Source organism: Lepisma saccharinum, chromosome 5 (genome assembly GCF_977018435.1).
Source record: "Lepisma saccharinum chromosome 5, izLepSacc3.1, whole genome shotgun sequence".
NCBI lineage: Eukaryota > Metazoa > Arthropoda > Insecta > Zygentoma > Lepismatidae > Lepisma > Lepisma saccharinum.
Window position 1 is genome coordinate 83,916,397 of NC_139233.1, and position 7,457 is coordinate 83,923,853.

A 7,457-nucleotide genomic window follows, 5' to 3' on the forward strand; every position below is an offset into this window, starting at 1 on the left:
GTGTACTGTGTATTGTAGTTCTGTGCAGATTCAGGAGAGAACGAACTACCACCACAGATTTTCGGAGTAAGAAAAGTAAGTATTTATGCATGTTTGCTACAATTTCATTTTATATGTTTCTTTGTTCGCTGAAATTCTGATTTAACTGCCTAATTATAAACGCGCGAATAAAGGAAAGAACCTGGTCAGACCCAACGATTACACCAAAATGGGAGATTAGCTTCAGGGCTCATTATTTACCATACCATAATACAGTGGCGTACGCAAGGGGGGTTACCGGGTTTAACCCCCCCCCCTTGAGCTTTTGAAATATTATGCAAATTGTTGTAGAAAAAAATTAAAAATGGCTAATTTATCCCAGTCAAAGATCTGCGACAGTAATAATAATAATTTGAATTATTATTCCCATGCAGCATGAAGAAAAACACAACATTCCAAACACAATCTAAGCGGTCGCAAAGTTCAATTTTGCAATTATTTTTTTTTTGCAAAAAGTCGCGCAGTGACGTGCGAGAATTGTGAAAATTCCTTGCTTCGTCGCAGTGTGCCGAGTCTGCCGACCTTATTGCAAACATTCTTCCCGGTACTGATTTCACATCCCCTTGTGAACTCCTCAAGTGATGCTGAGTCTACATCCACATCATTAAATAATGTTGAAGAAGTGCTTTGTGAATCACCTAGAAGTGATAAATGTGTTGGAATGTCTATAAACTTACTTTTCAACGAAAACATAGACTCAATGGAATTTAGCAACATGTATTCTCGCGCTTCATCATCATCCTGGGCGAGTTCCATAGGTAAAGGTAATGTAGATTCCCCCGTACATATAGCACCGTGCCATGAAGGCACACGTAGTGGTGTGGCGGGCCCCAAAGATTCTCGATCTCGAACTATTTTTGCAGGTGATGTGAAATTTTGTTCTATTTCTTTCATAAATAGCAGCTGCATTAGTAGTAATTATTAGGTAAAAAAAGGTAAAAAGGTAAAGTGTTCCCCTGTGCATAGCACCACGCCATGAAGGCGTATAGGGGGTGTGGGGGTGTAGTAATTATTAGTAGTAATTTAACTAATTAATTAATTATAAGAATTATTAATTAATTTATTATTATTATTATTATTATTAAAGTATAATAAAACAATGGTAATGTGAATTTGTAGAAAGTTTTCGAAAGAACACCCCCCTTGATGAAATCCTGCGTACGCTACTGTCATAATAGTTTCACATTAAGCTGCGTTGTTATCTAAATAGTTGCAAGAACTAAGTTATGTGTTAGGTGAGAGTTCAATGCTTCCTTGCTTTTGTTCTCTGCCTATTTCATTTATTTTTGTCATTGCGGACAATTCCAGTGCCGTGAAGCAAATATACAGGCATATAAAATTTGAAAATGGCAGAAAGCACACTTTTTCTCTCTCGCGGTGACTTGACCCCTCATTCTCTTTTTTTGGAATAAAAAAAACTGCCTTCTCATTCCTCTCTCCCTTTTGTTTGTAACGTTTTTGTCAATTTCTTTTCCGTTAAAGCTTCCCATCTTCATTTCTCATTTTAGTATCTCTTCCTTCCTGTTTATTTCCTCTGTTTTCGAGCATTCATTTCCCTATGTTTACCCTCACATTTTCGGCCTGTTTCTTCTTTATTCTCTCTCTCTCTCTGTTATTATTCCTCTTCCTTGCCTGCCTCTTTTCGCTTGCTTTGCTTCTATATTTCTCTCTCTCTCTCTCTCATCTATTTCTTTCTCCATTTTTATATTTCTTTCTCTGTCTTTTTCTATTTCTGTTTGTTCTTTTCTACTTGTTCCTCTTTCTCTCTCTCTTTACTATCTCCACAGAGATATATATATCATTCTCTCCAATTCTTGCTTCTCTATTTCGCTCGTTTTTCTATTGCTTTATCTCTCTTGTGTTTCTCTATTTCTCTCTCGCCCGCCTGTCTCTGACTCGGCCTCTTTCCTCTCTTGTCCTCGGTCTCCCTCCCGATGGCTGATTACGTCATTGGCTTGTAATCAAAGGATCTCGGGTTCGATACCTGCTGCAGACACATTGCGCAGTGATTGGGATCACGCTTTAAACTATAGGTCCGTTCCGACCAACCTATTTGTACATAAAGTGTAGTTAAAACCAACAATTCAAACAATTCTCTTCTCCTCCTCTCTCTCTTCACCGTGTGTGTGTGTGCCCGACTCGCTCCTTTATCTTTATCTGTCTCTTTTCTCTTTCCTTCATTCTCTGTCTGACTCTTTAATTCTATTCCTTTCTCACATTCTCTGCCGCTTCTTCCATCTCCCTTTCTTTTATTTCTTTTAAAACACTTTTTCTTATGTGGAGATGTTGGAAATATTTACATCATGTTCGCATGTCATCATAAGAAAGAAGTGCTTTAAAGGAGAGAAAAAATAGATGAAAGAAGTGGCAGAGAATATGAGAAAGGAAGAGAATTGAAGAACCGGACAGAGAGTGAAGGAAAGAGAAGAGATACATAGACATACACCGAAGAGGAGGGGGGAGCGGAATACAAGAACCGAGGGAGAGGGTAAAGAGAAAAAATACGAGTACATGGGAGAGAGAGAGAAATAGGGAAGCGAGAGAGGGGGAAAGAAATATGGAAACGAACGAGAGGCATTTACACATTCTGGATGTTATTTTTTTTCTTTTAGAAAAGAGGAGTAGGCGTAATAAAAATCTAGAATATCTTAACCTTATATATGTGAAAGATAAGAAATATTATATTAAAAAATCCATGAATGCTAGAGACAATGGTTCTATCAGTGGCGTGCGCACTTTCTTTTGTGGTCCGTCCTCATTTTGCCATCTTTTCGTACGTCTGGCGTTCTTCTTTTTTTTTTAAGTGCAGGCGAAAGGGGGTTATAACCCCCACCAATAACTCTCCTTGGGCGCGCCACATTAGCACGCAATATTAATTGGATATTTTCCATATCCAGTGTAGTTTCAAGAACTAGACAATGGATAATATCGAATTAACATTCCATACTAACATCACTTTAAACAATAAAAAAAATATATATCACTCATCTTAGTAATAAGAATGAAATGATCATCCTAGGACTTTATATAAAAAAATATTTTTAAATGCTACTTGTCTGTTGTTCATTATTCTTAACTGTGCCATTAAATTGATATACTCAACTAGTATTTTGTTTTGATATCACTAGTTCTCATGCAAAAGTTTCTTTTATTATTATTCTTAAGGCACCTATTGTTCCTGTCATGAAGACAAGAGAGAAATATTCAGAAGCTATTGTCGTGCAGAGAATTGTGAGGCATATGATTCGACTGAAGAAGGATTATTCTGTGCTTATTGTGGATATCTACCCACCAAGGATGCAAAAGGTAAGTGTGTGTTACATATTGTTATCTGAAACATGAATATTTGCATTTCCAAATCAATCAGTGATAAGAAATCTCACTTTCCGTAGACAATTTACCATGATAAAAGTATTCCTCCTGTTTGAAATTTGGACTTGCGAGTTAACAAATATAAATAGAAGAAGTCAAAGTTGAATTAATTTAAACTGTCTTCAGAATATATTTCCTTCGCTTCAACATTAGGTACATTTAAGGCTCAGATTTATTAAACTGCTTGACGCAACATCAATGTGGCATATCAAAAGGGGGTTGGTGGGGGTCACAACTTATAACCACCTCTTTTGCTCAGTATTCCTTAAAAAATGTTGAAAAAAAAACATCAAAGGCAGAAAAAATGGCAAATTGAGGGCTCATTAATAAAAATAAGCATATGTACCCCTCCTCCTTTCGAAAATCCTGATAACTCATAACATCACTCACAATCTGAATAGCTTCTTATTGGATGACATAATGATCAGATCTTAACCCCCTCATACCTTTGATACCAGCTTTATAAATGAGACTTAGGTTAATTCAATATGCTTAACTGTTAAGGTTTGTAGTCTGTCTGTCTGTCTGTCTCTCTTTCAGTAGTGGAATTCTCTTGTGGAAAATTATTTTTCTACTCATAGATGTTATAGATAAGGATATCATGTCAATTTTGCTGTTTAATTTTGCTTTTATACTGCTTAATGTGCAATAACTATATCTTGTCTCTTTTATTTTATTTTATCTATTTGTGCATATTACCTCTTTTTATGCTTCCTTTCAAAAGTGTCTGTAGCAATGCCTATTATCCTAATGACATGTGGAATATGCATTTTTAAGTCATAAAGTAATTTTGGCTCTAAATTTTTCCTACCACCTTTAAATACAAACTGTCATCCACAGATGGAAAATCCAGAATACACCACTCTAAATATTTTTTTGTGCAAGTGATAAATTATTTTAAGTAACTTAACTATACAAAAATAATGGCCAACACGAGAAACAGTCATGTATATTCTCTTTCACTTTCTTAATTGCTTGAGATATGGAATGGTATTTTTTTCTGTTAACATACAAACTTTTATGCACATCAAAGACTTGGAAATTTAATTATTACAATGACATTTAGTCATGGAAAGTGGTAGAGGAGCAGAGAGAACTCTTTCTCCTCTTATTTGTTTTTCTTTTTGTTTCATCCTTTCTTTTCTCTTTTCTTTCCACTTGCTTTCTCTATTCAGCCTCTCTCTTTGTCAGAGCGAAATAGACTCCTTCCCTCACTCATGTCTTTTATTCCCTCTTCTCCTTTATCTCTCTCTCGCTCTCTGTGTCTCTCACTGGATTTATCATTTTTCTTCTCTCCAACACACACACATATGTATGAGAGTGTGTGTCTCATTTAGAGAGAGAGAAATATGTGTGTGTGTGTGTGTCATCTTCCCTTTCTCTCTCACTGCATTTCTTCCATTTTTCTTCTCTCCTAGAGGGAGACAGACAGAGAAATATGTGTGTGAGACAGTCATCCTTTCTCTGAAGGAACAGAAAAAGGAAAGAGAGAAGGAAGAAAAGAGTGAGAGAGAAGAGGAGAGTGATAGAGTGAGCCCTCAGTCTGCCTTTCTCTCTCCCTCTCAAATTTTCTATCCTTTTGTGAGGGAAAGAGAGGTGGTGGGATGGGAAGGAGAAAAGAGTGAGAGGGGGAGGGAAGAGAAGAAAAGAGAGATAAGTTATGAAGATTGATTGATTTAGTTTATTTTACTTCGCGTTTTGTGCCTCTTGGCTAATTTGCGAAGATGGGGATGAGTGATTCGAACCCGGGACCCTTGGCGTCGCAGCGCGATGTGCTAACCAACCACTCGGCCACAGGGTCGGGCATAAGTTATGAAGAGTTTCCAATTGTAATTCATATACAAATTACATAATTTAAAACCATGCATTCTCTTCATCTGTTTTAGTCTCACATAAGTTCCTAATTATTATATTTTCAAAGCTCCAAGTAATGTTCCTCTGTGATAAAGTGTTGACTGTTTCACATTCATATTATATGATATAAACAGGAAAAATTAGTCTTGTATTTTTTAAATCAATTTTTTATGTATAGGATAAACGTTTATGAACAGAAAAGTAATATAAATGAACTAAATTGAGTATGCTATATCTTTAATCATTTTGTTTTGGCTTATAAGTATATTTCAGAATCTGTCTCCTCTATAGTTTTACAAAGAATATTATTGCTATTATATTTACACCACCTGGGTATGGTAATATTTTCCCAGTGCTAATTTAAATAAACCTTGAATGTTCTCTGTTTCATACCAGTAAATATGGTATTTGTTTTGTTTTACAGTAACTTCACATCAATATTTTCTTGGCCCTGTGCAAAGACATGAGAAAGTGCTCTTGTGATGAGTTTCGGGTTCAAGTCTGGCCTGTATAGGAGTATTTTTGTGTACCCGTCTTCATGCATCAAAGGTAAGCGCATACAAACTTTAATTGCTGTAGTTGAGGGGAGGAACAGTGAAAGTAATATACTAAAGGTTTAGAAGTTGACAAGTTGGATTCTAAATATTTTGTAGTCATTAGTAAAATAGAAGAGCTGAATTCTTGGTTACTGTTGTTGTCTTTAATATGAGTGGTTCTTGGTTTGAACTCTTTGGAGTTCCAAAGTTCTGTATTAACCCAACATCATAACAGTTGGGGAGCTACATGCAATAAATAAAATACTGTGAGCTTGAACACCAGTAACAGTGCTGATGGTACACAATGCGTTAAGCACATATTATCCAATGAAAAGCTGTCTGTCTGGCAGGCCTTGACCCCTCAAAGGGATGTGGAGTCATGGAATTTAGTGTAGGTAAAAGGGAAGCAAATTGGTACAGGGATCTGCTTGAATGTCAAAGCATTGTGTTCTTGGGTCATGGCAGATATTAAATAAGTCAAATTTAATGTCAGTGTACAACAGCCATTTGAGGGCATTGTTCTACCATGTAGTTTTTTCTTTTTTTGTGGGTTGATGCATAGTTAAGTCTCATTGCGAGAGAGAGATTGTTTTAATTGGATAATACTTGATCAGGAATAAATGTGATGTTTTGTAATTAAATTCAAGAAAAAAATATGATATTTATGCATGCTTCATTTATTTTCAGGAATTATCACCGTTTGGTAACAAAAGATTTTGAGAAAGAAGCACCCTATCTGGCACTATTAGTGGAAGGAATGTTGTCCCGGTAGCTGCAGATGCTAGAAAGTGCAGTGTGCCACTTTACGAACATTTATCTATGCACTTGTTGACATATACTATAGTTTTGAATTAGACTACCCCAAAAGTTGTGCTACATGTATGGTATTAGTCCAGTATATGTATACTATTAGGCCATAAAGACAGACTGTCACCTCAAGTCATCTATCTTATGTGAGAAGTTCAAGGATTGAAAGCAGACTATGCATTAAGTACCAGTGTATCTGTGACAAACAATAAATGTTCTGTCTCAGGATCTTCTGTATCATTTGTTACTATGAATTGCACCTAAGTTTCTCTTATTGTTCATTAGCAACAATGGTGTGGTGATTGAAAATGGTATTCATAGTGTTTCTGTGTTTTATATTCATTTTAGGTTACAGGTTGTTGATTTTTTTCTGTTTAATGACAATGCTTCTTTACTCCTGCATCATTTATTTTTTGTTCATAATTGAATTTTTTTCCTATTTGGTTTATTCTTGTGATTGTTAATCTGCATGTATACACGATAAGGCATAAACATGTAGATTAAATGAGAAGAAAAATTTATTTACTTTCTTTTTTCAGCTATGATCTCTCATTTTGTGCAAAAGTTATTTTCAATATCTCCTGAAAGTGTCATTTCAGTTTCAATATTCAATTCAAAATTTGCACATATAACCAACCATGAACTCACAAGGCCATGCCACTTTGAAGCAGAAAGGTGTGTTTATATATGCACAAATGTGAACAAGCTCAATTTTTTAATTAAATGTAGCTTAGCACCCCCATTACCCTGCACTAGAGAAATTTACACTAAGCTCCCTCCGCCTAAAATATTACAGTACTGATAAATTATTTCGTTGTGTACTAAGAAGTGTTTTCAGCATGTTCTAAA

The 7,457-nt window shown here is 35.6% G+C and overlaps 1 long non-coding RNA gene across 1 annotated transcript; it reads left to right on the forward strand.

Annotated features, from left to right (window-relative positions):
• Nucleotides 1-729: 729 nt before the first annotated feature.
• LOC145988123 (uncharacterized) lies at nucleotides 730-5,748 on the forward strand. Its single transcript, XR_014441702.1, has 3 exons — nucleotides 730-803; nucleotides 3,205-3,345; nucleotides 5,690-5,748. It is a non-coding gene; the product is annotated as an uncharacterized LOC145988123 (long non-coding RNA).
• The last annotated feature ends 1,709 nt before the right edge of the window (nucleotides 5,749-7,457 follow it).